This window comes from Pistacia vera, unplaced genomic scaffold (genome assembly GCF_008641045.1).
Source record: "Pistacia vera cultivar Batoury unplaced genomic scaffold, PisVer_v2 Contig265, whole genome shotgun sequence".
Classification (NCBI taxonomy): domain Eukaryota; kingdom Viridiplantae; phylum Streptophyta; class Magnoliopsida; order Sapindales; family Anacardiaceae; genus Pistacia; species Pistacia vera.
The window spans coordinates 1,525,108-1,542,025 of NW_022196074.1; the positions used below are offsets into that span (position 1 = coordinate 1,525,108).

The following is a 16,918-nucleotide window of genomic DNA, read 5'->3' on the forward strand; positions in this document are numbered from 1 at the left end:
CTTTCAATATTGTTTCCTTGTTTACAATACATGTTAAATTCTTGATAATTCATATAGTCTTCTATTTTCTTTCTTTTAATATTTATGAAGCATGTATTTTGAGATTGTAAAATATACATTAATGAATTAATTATATATATATATATATATATAAAATACTATAAGACTTACCAACATGCATGCCTCTCCATCAATTATATGGATGATGAATATTATTAGAATCATTATTGTAACACAAATGATATTTATATCTTGTATTTTTGCTACCGAAGAATTGGCTATGAACATGGAAAAAGTGAAGCAAAAGTACACTATTCTCCAGGTTGAAACCTTCAACTCTTATAAAAAAACGCAGTGGGGTTTCAATTAGGAAAACAGATGATAACACAATCATGTACACTGGAAAGGAGCTGCTGAGATGATCCTAGCTATGTGTTCACAATTTATGAGAATGATGGGGAACGAAGACCATCGATGAAGATGAAAGGCAAAAAACTGAAAATATGATCGCCGGCATGGCAGCTAAAGGCCTTAGATGCATAGCTTTTGCTCATAAACAAATATTTAAAGAGAATGCAGTAATAAAAATGGAAAGACCCATCAAACACTGAGAGAAGTGGCTTAACTTGCTGGGAATAGTTGCCCTTAAGGATCCATGTCGACCAGGTGCAAAGACAGGTGTGGAATTTGCAAATCAGCTGGACTGGGCATCAAAGATCACAGGGGACAATGTTTTCACAGCAAAGCTATAGCCACAGAATGTGGAATACTACAGTACAATGGCCAAGCGGAAAATGATGAGGAGGTGGTAAGGCATACAATTTCGTAACTATACACGAACGAGAAAATGGAAAGGTTGAAAGATCCGGTAATGGCAAGGTCTTCTCCCTCAGACAAACTTTCGAGGTACAGTGTTTGAGAGCGAAAGGCCATGTGGTTGTAGTCACTGGAGCGACATCAACGATGCCCCTGCACTAAAGCAAGCTGACATAGACTTTCGATGGGTATTCAGGGCTGCGAAATTTGTAAACAAAGCTCAGACATCGTCATATTAGATGATGCATTCATTACAGTGGCTATTGTTTAGGTGGGACGATGTATTTATAATACATCAAAACGTTTATCCAATTTCAACTCACCCTTAATATTGCCGCTCTAGTGATCAACGTTGTTGCAGGCTTTGTTCCTGGTAATAAGATTCCTCTACAGCAGTTCAGTTGGTATGGGTGAACATCATCTTGGATACACTTGTAGCTTTGGCTCTGGCTACTGAAGACAAACTGATGAGCTATTGAAGAGCCCTCTCAAGGTCCTACTGAACCCATTATAACAAACATTATGTGGAGGAATCTTCTATCTCAAGCCCTATATCAGATAGCAGTCTTATTGATCTTACATTTGTGGGCGACTCCATTTTCAAAGTGAGTCCTGAAGTGAATGGTACAATGGTGTTCAATACTTTTTTCTTTGCCAGGTTTTCAGTTTCTTCAATGCAAGGAAGTTGGAGAAACGAATGTTTTCAGAGGCATTCACAAGAACAAATTGTCCCTTGGACTAATGGGAGTAGCTATACTTGTTCAGTTTCTGTGGTGGAGCTCCTAAACAAGTTTGCTTCTACAGAGAGATTGAATTGGAGGCAATGGTTAACTTGTACTGCATTGGGAGCATTCGCATTGCCATTGGTTTTATTGTGAAGTTCATACATGTTCCAGAGAAACCAGTACTCCTCATCAACTCCGATGGTGAATGAATATCGGTTTTATAAAATTCATCAACTACTCTTCTGTCTTGTAAAGTTGTTGTTTCTGTATGACTGTGATGCTTAGTAGTCCGTTGTATTGATATAGCAGTGTTTTGAAGAATGTATCCTAATGTAGTTATGTGCTTACTACTGTATGGGGCCTTAAAGCACTTTGAAGGCCCATTTCTTTTGTGGGCTGGAATTATGTTAACTCACAAAAGCCTTGTTCTATGATTTGGTCCTATTATTAGACCGTTTTTGAGTCATGCTTTCGATATTTTTGGAACCGACAATTTCTTTCGGAGCACGTGCTCGGAAACAATTAGCCGATTTAGATTTGCAAATGATTCTAGATATTGTTGGTAGAATGTATTCCTCTTTGGTTTGGGATTGTATTCACGCCACTTTTTCAAGTTTCATCCTATAGTTTGATTGAACTTATTTGATCGCATGATTCTGGCTTTCTTTCTTTTTTTTGATATCTCTTTGCTTGACATTCAACTGTTTCAGATGATTGAGTTGAAAGGGGATTTTAACTAGAGAGTTTTGTATATTATGTGTTAATGTACTTTATACAGACGTGATTATCTATTTTATTATTCATTCTTTTGGGATTGGATCTATAAAAAATTTCTTGGTCAAGAATGGAATTGGATATGATTTTTCCCATTTAGTAAGTGATTTGAATTTTTATTATGATTTGAGATTTGAGCTGGACATGCTGTTAGAATCTGTGAGCTCAACTGCTAAGCGTGCAGAAGAATTTTTGACTCTCATCAATGAAAATAAAATCAATCTGGAGGCCCCCTTCCATATAAAGGATTACTTTAAGGTTTGTAATATATCTGATTTCGGAATTACAATTATTTCCCTTTGCCTAAGATTGATTTCTTTTCTTAATCTCTCCTGATTTTGCGGTATTGCAGCTCTAAATTAAGGTGTGGTTGAGCGTTTGTATGGGATCATGGTCTTGTATGATGGGCTATTGCGCAAAATCCAGCTCTTGCATACCAAAGTTTAACCCGTCTGAAGCAGTAGCAAGATGAATGGACTCGGTGTCGTTCAGATTTAACGAAGTTGTGGGCTGAAATATATGCGAAAACCGTTACAAATCACTTGATCATCGCAGTTTCTACTTAAAGCACAAGATTCAAGAACTTGAGCACAAATTTAGGTGAATTTATAAGCCAGTTAAAGGTTCTTTTGGTATTATGTGCTTATTCAAATATTTGCTTATACTGTTGAGTGAATTTTCTGATGAATGCTTCACATTGTGCGGTTCAAAAATATTTCAGAGCAGGAAATATTATATGCTGCCATGCATCGCTTTTGTGTGAAAACTCTAATTTGAGCAACCAGATAATGATGTGATTATTCTAATTTGTGATAGAATTACTCTGTGCCTTTCTTCTTCCTGGTTTCATAACCATAAACTGTTCAAAGTTGCTTTTTTTGAAAATCTCTGTCATGGATCCATACTGTTGACAATATTCACTTCCTTGGTTATGGTATGTTGCTTCATTTTTGTCAGCTTGCTTGTCAACATTTTCAACAATGGTGACATTTATTTGATGAGGAAACATCTATGTTGATCAGCTTGTTTGCGACTTACATTGTGTTTAGAGGATAATGTCACACTGCATGAGGTTATGTGACAATGTGCTGGAAGTATTGTTGCTTCTAGTCATTGCATTTATATGGGGTTATATCTATTAAGATTCAGAGCAAGAAATGTTGATAGTGGTCTCTGGTTCTGACACTCATATTTGCCTTTTCCTGGTAACTATATAAGATAAGGACAATTGATTCAAAAGAGTTTTTGTGTGTATATACTTAATTAGAAGCTATAATTTCAGCTTGAATTTTATAGTGTCCACTTCAGATGCTTTTTAAAAAATAAATTTTCTGTTATGTTTTAAGTTTCTGTCTGTAGTGTTTATGCATATTTATTGACATGAACAGTTTCTGACTGAGAAGCATTGAAGAATGGTTCTATAACATTTAGAGCTGGCTTTAATGGAGTCTTAAGTGTCTGAAATATAGTTACAGAGGATGCCTAGAGTTGCTTCTACGTATTGTTTCCACTTTGCTCTTTTTCTCAAAGTCCTTATTTTTTGCAGCTTTGGTGGCTGAAATTAAGGAGTTGAAAGAGAATAAACTGGCAGAGGAAATGTTCTTTTTGCTATTGCTGCTGGACACATATGGTACTCTGACCTCAGCATTCATGAAGATTATATAAACTGTTCAATATTCATATTCATGTGAAGAGATGTGCTTGACCAAGGAACGGGTGAATAAGGCAATGAAGCTATGGACTACCTTCTTCACAAACTGAAAAGAGCTAAGCTAACAACCCCAGAAGAGACTGTGTGTAAAACTTACTTTCTTTATCCATGAATGGCTCATCTTTCAAATCAAGCTTGGATTTAAACCCCAGAAGAGATGATGATGATGATCAAGAAAGAGCAAGGTAGATGACTACAAGATCAAGTTGCCAATGCCATCATTTAGAAGATTGTTCGCGTTGAATGTACCAGAACGAAGCGAAGCAAGCTTGGGGTGTTTAAGTGCAATCTTCTTCGGTGCTGTGCAACCTTTTTATTCCTTTATCATTGGGTCTACGGTAATGTTTCTTTCTAAAAGATCACTGATCGATTAAAGAGAAACGACAAAGCTTTATGCTTGGTGTTTGATGGGTTAGCAGTGTTCACTTCATTGGTTAATTTATGCCAACATTAGAATTTTGCTTACATGGGTGAACGCTTAACCAAGGGATCAGAGAGAGGATGCTTTCAAGATACTCACTTTGAAGTTGGATGGTTTGATAAAGATGAAACATCTGGTGGGGCTATTTGCTCCCGACTAGCAAAAGATGCAAATGTGGTACGTACTAATTTAAAGTTTTAAAACTAAATATGTTATAAGAGTAGTAAGATTAATTTAACACTGATATGGAAATTATTGATTGTTGGAGGGGAGATCTTTAATGGGTAATAGTATGTCTCTCCTTGTACTAACTGTGTCCGCTGTATCCATGGCTTTCGCTTTGGGATTAGTCCTTGCATGGAGGCTTGCTTTAGTGTTAAGGAAAAGCACATGGTGTTGATTACTTACATTAATTATTGTCAATATATATTTTTTTAGTGGATGGCTAACCAGAAATGAGTAATTTAAGGGAGGATTAGACAAAAGTATCAAGCAGTAATAGAGATTATTTTCCTAATATAACTAATTTAATCCAGAAATTGATTATTAATGAATCCATGAGGATTCGGGAATCACAAATTCACTTCTAGAATCAAGAATATCCAAGTGATAAATTAGAAGAAACTAATTAAACAATCATTGAGCTCTCCTTGGAAGTGGAACATGTTCAATTAATGTAAAATCACACAGACCTCTGAATCTTTGACCAGTCCATATGCATGCGAACTGTAAAATCATTTGTAAGCCATAGCAGAAGACGTTTTTGTTTGGTTTAATTTGTGTGAAAATGGAGGAGAAAGAGAAAGCAGCGAGGTGAAGAGGAAGAAAGGGTCTGTACTGTCCATTTCATGCATGCAGACGGTGTGGATATGTTGTTGATGTCTCTGGGATTCATCAGAGCTGTTTGTGATGGTTCACTGGACCTTTAGTGGTGTTTGTGATGGGTGAAGTTATGAACAATTTTGGCACTGCGTCAACTGATAACAAGAGTTGTTCACCATGACATTAACAAGGTTTCATCATACTTATTGTTTAGTAATTTCTTTATTTCTTTATTTCTTGGGACCTGGAAACATAAAACACTAACTGGATTTTCTATTGTGGTGGCAGAATTCAGTGTATATGTTGTACATAGCTTGTGGGGGATGGCTTGCTGGTTTCCTGGTGGGTTCCAAAATTTTATCATTTATTTCTTTAATTTATCAATACATATTTGTTTTTCTTTCATAGATTGATGGTAGTTTCCATACGTTAATTAACTTTTGGGAAATGGTAGAGGGATATTGTTGGACAAGAACAGGTGAAAGAAAGCCACAAGAACGAGAGCTAAATATTTGAAAAGCAGTATAAGGCAAGATGTTGAATACTTCGATTTGCAGTCACCAGCACTGCAGCAGTCATCACTAGCGTCTCTAATGATACTCTTGTCATTCAAGATGTTATAAGTGAAAAGGTTTTCATCATCAATCTCATTTATGTATGAAGAACTATTTGAAATATGGACAAATTAACTCTCTGAATCTGTGACAGCTCCCAAAGTTTTTGGCCAATGCTGCAACATTATCGGAAGCTATGTAGTAGGATTCTTAGGCTGGATGGTTAACCATTGATATTTCCCACTGCTCTGCTTCTGGTAATTCCTGGAATGATTTGTGGAAGCTGTGATGAATTTAGCAAGGAAGATGGCAGAAGAGTACAACAAGGCTGGGACAGTTGCGGAACAGGCAATCTCTTCTATAACAACTGTTTATTCATTTGTTGGTGAAACCAAAACCATCAACGAGTTCTCTTCGGCCCTTGAAAGCTTTGTCAATTTGTGGGTAAAGCAGGCTTGGCTAAAGGCTGGGCTGTTGGAAGCAACAACATCGTTTATGCTATTTGGTCTTCCATAGCTTATTACAGCAGTAGAATGGTCAGTACCATGGTGCTAAGGGAGGAACCGTCTATGCTGTGGCCTCTGCCATTGTCGTTGGTGGCTGGTAAGTATTACCTTTGACTTAACAGAAATACAAAAATACAATTGAAAAAACATCACACAACAACCACACACACACATATATATATATATATATAGATGTATGAAAAAATATTTTGTTGTTGATCAGGGCGTTGGACCTGGTTTATCTCACTTAAGTCCATATCAGAAGCAATGTCCGGGGAGAACGTATAATGGAGGTAATAAAGAATTCCCAAGATTGATTCGGACAACGTGGAAGGTCACAGTTCTGGAGAATGTTTCTGGTGAAGTTGAGTTTAGACACGTAGAATTTGCATACCGTCAAGGCTGAAAGCATAATCTTCAAAGATCTTAACATAAAAGTTCCAGCAGGAGACAGTAGCCTTAGTGGGAGGCAGTGGCTCAGGGAAATCCACAGTAATTTCACTATTACAAAGGTTTTATGACCCACTTAGAGGTGAAATTCTTCTTGATGGAGTTGTTATTCTAAAATACAACTGAAATGGTTCAGGTCAAATGGGTTTGGTGAGCAAGAGCCTGCACTATTTTCAACAACAATTAAAGAAAACATACTTTTTGGCAAAGAAGACCACATGGAGAGGTTATTGAAGCTGCAAAGCTTCAAATGTCATAATTTCATCTCTCAGTTGCCTCAGCAATATGAAACTGAGGTTAGTTTGATTGTCGCCCACTTAATGAATTAGCCCACCATCTAAGACTTTAAATTAGTAGTACATTTCTTGAATCTTGATATGCAAAATAGTGAATAAAAGTAAAAAATGTTGAGCTCTTGTGCTTAAGTTATATCATATGAACAGGTGGGAGAGAGAGGAGTTACAATGTCTGGTGGGCAAAAACAAAGAATTGCTATTGCACGAGCAAATCAAAGCACCTAGAATCTTCTTTTGGATGAGGCAACAAGTGCCCTCGACTCTGAATCTGAGCGTGTGGTCCAAGAAGCCTTTGACAACGCCTCTATTGGATGCACCACTATCATCATAGCTCACGTCTCTCCACCATCCGCTACGCCGACATGATTGCTGTCATGCAAAACGGCCATGTCATGGAAACAGGTTCACATGACGAGCTTTTGCAAGACGAAAACGGTCTTTATACTTCCTGTTCGTCTACAATAAACTGAAAAGAACAAACAACAACCCAAGAAGAGATGATGATGACAAATCTCATTCTTCATCATGAATGGCTCATCTTCCAGATCAGCTTGGATGTTAACCTTAGAAGAGAAGATGATGATGAAAAAAGAAAAGGCAATCGAGAAGATTACAAGAAACAAGGTGCCTGTGCATCATTTAGAAGATTGTTAGCTTTGAATCTACCTGAATGGAAGCAGGCAAGCTTGGGGTGTTTAAGTGCATCTTGTCTGGTGCGGTGCAACCTGTGGTTTCATTTACCATAGGGTCTATGGTATTGGTGTTTTTCTTGAAGGATCACAATGAGATTAGGAGAAAACGAAGATTTATGCTTGAGTTTGATTGGGTTAGCAGTGTTCTCTTTGTTTGTTGATTAAGCCAACATTACAATTTTTCTATATGGGTGAACACTTAACCAAGAGGATCGAGAGAGAATGTTATCAAAGATACTCACTTTTAAAGTGAGATGGTTTGATCAAGATGAAAATTCCAGTGGTGCTATTTGTTCCCGATTAGCCAAAGTGCAAATGTGGTGTATTAATTTACAGTTCCCAATTGATATTTCATTGATTAGGAAGATTTAATGTAACTTTGAACCTCGTTGCAGGGGAGATCTTTAGTGGGTGATCGCATGTCTCTCATTGTACAAACTGTATCGGCTGTAGCCGTAGCTTTCACTATGGGTTTACATTGCATGGAGGCTTGCTTTGTGATGATAGCAGTCCAGCCCTCATCATAGATTTTATCTGGAAGGTTCTACTAAAAAATGTAAAGAAGGCCATAAAGCGCCAAGAAGGAGCAGCAAGCTTGCTGGTGAGGCTGTTTCCAACTTGAGAACTATCACAGCCTTCCCTCTCAAGACAAAATCCTGAAGATGCTAGGAAGGCCCAGGAAGGACCAAGAATGGAGACTGTCGAACAGTCATGGTATTCTGGAAAAGGCCTTGCCTTCTCACAAAGCCTAACATCTGCACTTGGGCTTGGATTTTTGGTATGGTGGCAGACTCCTGAAAGAGGGCTACATCACTTCCGAGGGCTTTTTGCAGACCTTCATGATCCTTTGAGCAGTGGCTATCTCATAGCTACTGCTGGAAGCATCTCCACAGATTTGCCAGAGGCTCAGATGCTGTAAGGTTAGTCTTCGCTATATTGGAGCGGTATACAAGAATTCAGCCTGATGATTCTGAAGGCTACAAGCTGAAAAATAACAGGTCATATAGAACTTCAAGATGTACATTTTGCATATCCTGCTAGACCTGATGTGATGATTTTCAAAGGCTTTTCTATCAACATTGAAGCTGGGAAATCAATGGCATTGGTAGGGCAAAGTGGGTCTGGGAAATCAACGATTATTAGTTTAATCGAACGTTTTTATGATCCTTCAAAGGGTATAGTAAAAATTGATGGCCGGGATATTAGATCATACAATCTTAAATCATTGAGAAGGCAGATTGCACTCGTTAGTCAAGAGCCTACATTATTTTGGTACTATTAGGGAAAACATTATTTATGGTGTAGATGACAACATGGATGAGGTTTGAGATAATTGAGGCAGCTAAGGCCGCCAATGCTCACGATTTCATAGCTGGATTGAACGACGGAATGACACCTGGTGTGGGAAAGGGGTACAATTATCAGGGGGTCAAAAGCAACGTATTGCGCTAGCTCGAGCAATACTGAAAAAGCTACAGTATTACTATTAGATGAAGCAACTAGTGCGCTCGATAGTCAATCAGAGAAACTAGTGCAAGATGGGCTTGAGCACATGATGATTGGAAGAACCACTGTAGTGTAGCACATAGATTAGTATCTATACAAAATTGTGATCTCATTGCTGTATTAGACAAAGGGCAGGTCATCGAGAAAGGGAACCATCATTCTTTGTTGGCCAAGGATCACAGAGCTTACCACGCGTTAGTTAACCTCCAAAGGAGACCAGATACTAATACATTCAACGATCAATCAAATTTAAATTTTGTTTCCTTTTTGGGTTACTCAGTAAGAAGATTTCAGTCTTGATTTTATGTTTGTAATAATCGGAAAACTTCATCTTCATCTTTAACCTTATAAAGCTTTGGTTAGTGGATGTATTAATGGATTGATACAACTGACAAAATTTTCTTAACTTTAAATAAATACATTATGACGGTGGTGGGTGGGCTTCTTGAACTTCATACGATATAAGGCTGTTTTACAGCGAAGAGAAATGAAAAAGAATATTTTCAGAGATTCTGGTCCTCCTTATATAATTGAGATAAAGTAATATTACGTCCACAAATTTTTCTCGCAAATTTTTTTCTCATAATCCTGACATGGCAGTTAACAATTGATCAGCTCGTATATAGATTTTGTTTGATAATTTGCGAATTGACTAATCACAAACTATTACGTGGGATCATAAGAGAAGTTTGTAAAAAGAGTCGAATCATAAGAGAAAGTTTGTAAAAGAGTCGGAATCATAAGAGAAGTTTGTAAAAAGAGGTTATAAACGTAGTATTTTTGTTGAAGATAATCTTTTCTTTAACTTTATATAGAGTTATTGAGGATGGTGGGCTTGCTTTTCTATCTAAATCATTTCCATTCGCACTGATTAAATCAACTTATCTGAACTAATTACATGCATGTTATCATCGGAAAAGCTTCATCTTCATCTTAACTTATAAAGCTTTTGGTTAGTGGATGTATTCATGGATTGATACAACTGACAAAAATTTCTTTAACTTTACATAAATATATTATGACGGTGGTGGGTTGCGTTTTCTTGAGCTTACACGATATAAGGCTTGCTTTACAACAAAGAGAGAATGAAAAAGAATATATTATGACGGTGGTGGGTCCCCTTATATATCCACATTTTATGATTTATTGAGATTCATCTTTCAGCGCCTAAGCATTTTACCAAAGCGATGGGAATCTCAGTTAAAGTGGGTCAAAAACTTTGGGGATCATAATCTTTAAAGGTCAAACTGAATATATAATAACCTATCCTAAACACATTCCTAACCCTATGTGAGAAAATTAGTTCAACAATGACGCCCACCTTTCAGCTCTAGAGTTTAAAAAATAACAAAAATCGAAGCTGTAACCATAGGGTGTTCGGTTCCAAGTACCCTACATTTTTTGAAGGAATCGGAACCGACGATTCCTTAAATTTGGAACCAGAACAAGAACGACGATTCCGATTCCTAGGTACCCAGAACCAGAACCTGTAACAACGATTCCGATTCCAGTTCTGGGTATCCTGTAAAATACATGACCCTCAAAATTTTAAAATGGCAAAAAACCCTTAAAAACTTACAAATACCCCCATCCGTCTAAGCGATCTTAATTCAAATAATCAAAAAACAAAATAAATTACAAATATAAATTCAAAATTACTACTCCATACTTATAAAAGGTAGATTCTCAAAAGGCAAACAAACTTACTTTAAATGTTATGAAATAAATATAAAGTATCACATTACTTTTTCTACAAAAGTTTTATTAACCCCCTTATCTTTAATTTATTTTATATTAGTCTCGGTTTCTGGTTCCTGGTTTGGTTCTGGTTCCAAACTATAGGAACCGGAACCGCACAGTAACGGTTCCAAAAATTTGGAACCGGAACCTCACCCATTGACGACTGGTCTGATAGGAACCGGAACCAAACTCAGGGTACCCGCCGGTTCCGGTTCCAACGGTTCTTTTGAACACCCTAGAACCCACCAAGATCTTTGTCGTGTGTTGAAAGAGTTGCAGTTAATAGCGATGGCAATACACATTTCCTATGTCATAGGAATGATAAAAGGGTCCGTTTTGGTTCACTCTCGGTAGTATTCCCAATAAAGTTAACATTTCCCAAAATATTATTCTAATTATTCAATTTCTTTTAAACCCTTCTAAATTTATTAATTTAGTTAAATACCCTTAAATATTTTTTAGAAATTGCAAAAACACCCAGTAACCCACATTTACCAGATTCTGGCTGTCCGTATAATGGTTGGGTTGGGGGTGTTTTTGTTAACTTTTAATATTTTATTATAACAGTGTTAGTAAATAAACAAATATAGGGTGTATTTTTGTTAATTTTCAAATCCCACATCGTAATACCCGCCAAATTTAACTTTTTTCAAAATATTATTAAAAACTATCAGAATATGAACCAAACGGACCTAAAGTGTTGTGCAGGAAATCCGAAGATGATAACCTTCTATTAGGAGTGAAGATATTTAGATTGGCTCAATTTGGAAGGAAGATATTCAAATTGATTTAGATTCCAACTAAGGTAGTCGAAGATCATGCAACTTCCTAATTTTACGTATTTGAATCTTACTTCAACTCTATCATATAATGGATGCTTATAACCCAATGCAACTTGTTTCATGGGGTTGGGCAACTGTTCTAGGAAAAGATTCGGCAAGTTTGAATCTTAAGCCTACGTCAAGTGTTTCTTTTATTGAATGAGAATTACAAACGATGAATTTGGGCCTCATAATTCTCTGTGTATGAGGCTAAAATAACACCACTCTACTTAATTAGGTTTTCCCTTTTGTCCTTTTATATTTCGGACTTCTTTTTTTTTGTTTTTAGATCTATCAATAAAAATATTTGACATAAGTAAAAGGTTTTAATGATTATGAAAATTTAGAGTTAAAGTTAGGTAAAAATTTAATATTAGAATAAACAAATATAAAATAGAGTATGACCATATTTAAACTTATAATATCACTTTTATAATTTTTCATTAAGGTTAAACTTATTAAAAAAAAAAAAGTTGAACTTAAAAGTGTAAGATGAGCCTAGAAGTGTAAAAAATACCGAAATCGAATTGGAACTAGTAACCAAACTGAACCGAACTGAGAAACCAGGTACCCAAAAATCTGGTTCGATTGAGTATAAAAGGGAGAACCTGGATTTTCGGTTCGCTATGAAAAAACGGTTATCCAAATGGAGCCTTTTTTTTTTTTTTTTTTTTCCTAAAATTAAAATTGAAAACAACCCAACACTTCTATAAAAAATCTCTTAAATTCAACTACCTCTTCACTTCTCTTCTACACATATCTCCGAAACCAAGCAAATTAAACCAAAAACCTAAAGATCTCCAAAATCTAGACACAAACAAAAATCAAAACGGTGAGGCACAAATTGGTTAGGATGGTAATGGATGTAAACAATGGGGCTGGAAGAAGGTGAGGTGAATTGAGGGGTGACAAAATGGTGAGCATGGGTGGGGGAGATCAGGGTGGACGTGGAGGTAACAGTGAAGGAAGAGGGTGGTGAAGAAGAAGAGATAATGGAAAAAAAAAAAAAAAAAAAAAGGTAACTTTATCTTTATTCTATAAGCAGGGTAGAATTGTAATTTTGGGATTTCAAATTGGTTCAAAATCAGGTACTTGCTTAATCAAACCGAACTAAAAATTCGGTTTGATTCAAACCAAATCAGCTACAAACCAGTTCGAATTGGTTCAGCTTATAGCCTGAATCAAATTTCCATTTCAGTTTAAAAAAAACCTAACCAGTTCCGGCACTTGGTTTTGAACATCCCTAGATAGCCACATATTTCTTTTAATAAAGAATGAAATTTTCCTCCCAACGATTGGGCCCAAGACCACTTTCTCACTAGAAAGTTCAAACAACACTTTCTCACTCATCGTTAGGATTTGTAGTAAAATTCGTTAACTGACACGGTATAAACGTGTAAGATTAAAATACACTTCTTTCTTCTTACTTTTCTTCTTTCCTCTTCGCCACCTCTCTTCTCCTTCTCTTTCTTTTTCTTAACCTTTCTATTTCTTCTCCTTCTCTCTTTTTCTTTCCTTCTCTTTTTCTCCGTTTTCCTTCCCAATACCCTATATGTCCAAACTTGGTGGCTTGATCTGGCATGAAGAGAGAAATTAAGTCCTCAATTCAGATTTTGATAAATTAAAGTCGCTTCGGTTCATTTTTCGAATTGGAGGTTCTTGCAATCGTCTCACACCCAAGACATCGTCTAAGTTGGATGGTTGACGGTTTGTATTTTTTTTTCAACCAAAGAAAATTCTAAGGCTAGATTTTTTGGGTTTTGCTGTTATGAATCTCACGCAGTTTAAATGTAATATGCCAAAAAGATTTTGTCGTCAATGGCCATTTCTTTCAACTAGTTTTGACGAAATATCAAGAGAAAGAGAAGAATCTCTATGAAGAAGCTTCCGCCGAGAGCTCATGAGAACCAACTTCTATGCGTGCGAGGCGCTTTCCACAGAGAACAACATTGCTTTGTTCATTGAAGGTGTGAACAAACGTCAGGGATTCAACAAGCCTTCTAAGAGTTAAGGTGCGTATTGGTGATAATGACACTAACATACCTTTACAACTCCCTAACCACTTGTCATAAGAGAGGTCTTTAAGTATGCTGAACAGGCTTAACGCTTTTACTTCCAAACAAGCCAATCAAAGTCTCCATAGATATCATGAATGAGATTGGATCGTGCCTTTCGTGGAGTACTACACACCCTGGTGCAAGCCGCAGCAGATGCCTTAGAGAAGAAGTTCGCTTTTGTGGTACATCTACGATGGTGTACAACAGGAAGTACTTAAAGAATGGGCAATGTACCATTCAAGAATTGGAGTGGTAAAGTTTGGCCAGATAGGGTCTTCGAAAAGGAAGGGGGAGAGAAGAGAGGAAGAGAAAAGAGAGAAGGAGAAAGAGAAGAAAAGGAAGGTATTTTCGTCTTCACACTATTTATACCATGTTAGTTAGCCGATTTTACTAACAGATTTAATTATGAGTGAGAAAGTGTCTTTTTGAAACTCTTCAAGTGGGAAAGTATCTTTAGGCCTACCTGGGGTGGGAAAATGCCATTCTTCTTCCTTTTAACTGATTTGGGGCCTACCTCATGTAAGTGGAGATAGGGTTGTCAGACGAGCCAATTAGTTTCATGAGCTGGCTCACCCCAGCTTATCTGAGCTCGTTTTATGGCTCGGCTTGAACTTAATCGAGTCACCTCAGCTCTAGCTCACTATTAAAAGGAGTCGAGTTCGATTAAGAGGGGCCCAACTCGATAGGCTCGCGAGCCTGAGGTGGCTTGCATAAGTAAGGTTACTTTTGTGAGTTTTAAAACTTTGGGGGCTGAAGTGTTATCTTCAATTTTAAAAATTGTAAAAACTATATTTAACCCCCCAATGTAATTAGTTGTAAAACAGGAAGTTAACCCCCAAATAAACCTTCCCAAATTGAAATACCTACCTTAAATCGTGAAATCTATAAATCCCTCATCGTGAAATCTATAATCCCTCATCGTGAAATCTCGCCACATTTTCTGTTCTTCTTGCCGTCGAAGACCCACAGACGTCAACGCCAATCGATTGACAATATTCACGAGTGCTTCACACTGCAGACTTTCACGCTGACACACGCTCGAATTTAGCCATGAAACTACTTCTTCAATTTCTAGCTTTATGCTTTAGCCATGGGTTCTACAAAGAGGTGAGAAATAATTTTCCCACTACCAAGTATGAAGCGATCTACTATCCTACCTACCTAAGAGGCTAGTTCGATATGCTAAAATTGAGGAACTTATTACCCATTGGGTGCTTATGTATGAGCATCTATTTATGGTTATGGAGGAAGAGGGATTGAACAACATGTAAAGTATGTGATTCCAATGGAGTTGGATTCATGTAATACCTCAAAAATGATTGAGTGAAGGTATACGAAAATGAGAAGCAAAGTTGAAGCAATGTTGAAGAGTGTTAGAATCAGTTCGACCACAGATCTATGGAATTCAGGCATCGAAGACGAAGTATATAATGTTGATTGGGTCATTGGATCAATGATATTGGAAGTTGAATAGACGGTCCTCAACTTTGTTCTTTTCCTCCTCCTCGTAACGTGTCGACATCTGATGCCATTTACAAGTGCCTGATGGATTGGAAAATTGAAAGTACTGTCCACACATCTCAATGGACCTCTCCAATGCTACAATTTTGGCAATGTGTTGTCAATTAAGTCTCAGGGAAATTCCAAGTTACGGGGAAGCTCATTTGTAGGGGCAATTGTTATGAAGCATGTTGTACACATCTTGAACCTGGTTGTTCAGATGGTTTTATCAATTAGACAATCACTGACGACATCCATGATAGCGTGTCATATGTCAATGCCACGAAGAGTCGACTAAAGGTTTTTCCAAAGATTATTCAACAGCTTTGATTGCCGTTTTGAAAGCTTATTCTTCATTGTAAACACGTGGAATTCAACATACGAAATGTTGGCAACGACAACTAAGTTCAAACATTTTTCCAAGATGAAAGAAAGGGATTTAAGTTATACTTACTCCCCTAAGAGATGGGAGAAAGTACAAAAAGTTTGTGAAAGTTTTAAAAGTTTTTAGTGGTGCGATCAATTCATTTCATGGAGGTTATCAAAAGTATATGTTCTAAGCAGTTTGTCTAATCAAAATTTGTTGGATAAAAGAGTGAAGATTAAGATGATTTTATTAGAAACATGGTTAGGAAAATGAAAGAGAAGTTTGATAAATATTGGGGGTAATGTATCTACTTATGGTTGTGGTTGCTGTATTGGACCCTAGGTTGAAAATGAGGGTGATTCAGTGGTCATTCCCTAAGATGTTAACCATAAAGCACGGGAAATACGGTTATTGTTCATGATGCATTGTATGAGATATATGGGAGTATGTTTGATGCTAGTAAAGCATCTACTGCTGCCCACACTTCTACATGAGTAGGAAAGAACTTTAGGTTGTTGGTGAGGGGCAGGAGTAGTGGAAAACGGGGAGGATGTTGGGATGATTCTACTAATTTTTGGACGTAGTTGAGACTGTTGAGCCTAGTAATCTAGTTAAACTGTTATATAGGAGAGGGATGCCATAAATGTGTGGGGAACCTGATGCATTTGATGCTTTACAGTGGTGGAAGTACCATTTTGTCTACCCTGGCTTGTGAGATATTAACCATCCCTATCACTACGGTTCTTCTGAGTCACTTTACGTGTCAAAAGTAGGGTAATTGACACTTATCGGTCTCTTCGTCTCTTGACACGGCGAACCATCCCTATCACTATGGTTGCTTCTAAGTTTGCTTTCAACCAAAAGTAGGGTAATTGACACTTTCGGTACTCCTGACATGATGAAGATGCTCTTATGTGATGTGATTAGTGTCGCTCTTTGATGGGGTGAAGAAAGGGTGCAAAGTAGATGATATTGATATAGTTTTGGTTTAATCAATAATTACAGTAACTTTATTCTAAACTAAACTTTAATTTTTCTTCTTTTTAATTTCAGGCAGAGCAGCAACCGTTGGAGATTAAACTTCCTATCCCGTAAGTTCTTGGGGTTTAGTACATGGTTTGGCTGTGGCAGTAGGCATGGCAGGTCTGTTGATTCATTTT

General features: G+C 37.1%; 2 pseudogenes; both read left to right on the plus strand.

Moving 5' to 3' along the window:
* The first annotated feature begins 238 nt into the window (after positions 1-238).
* On the plus strand, positions 239-1,750 carry LOC116133030 (annotated as a pseudogene).
* Positions 1,751-5,295: 3,545 nt separating this feature from the next.
* LOC116133031 lies at positions 5,296-9,573 on the plus strand (annotated as a pseudogene).
* Positions 9,574-16,918: the final 7,345 nt, after the last annotated feature.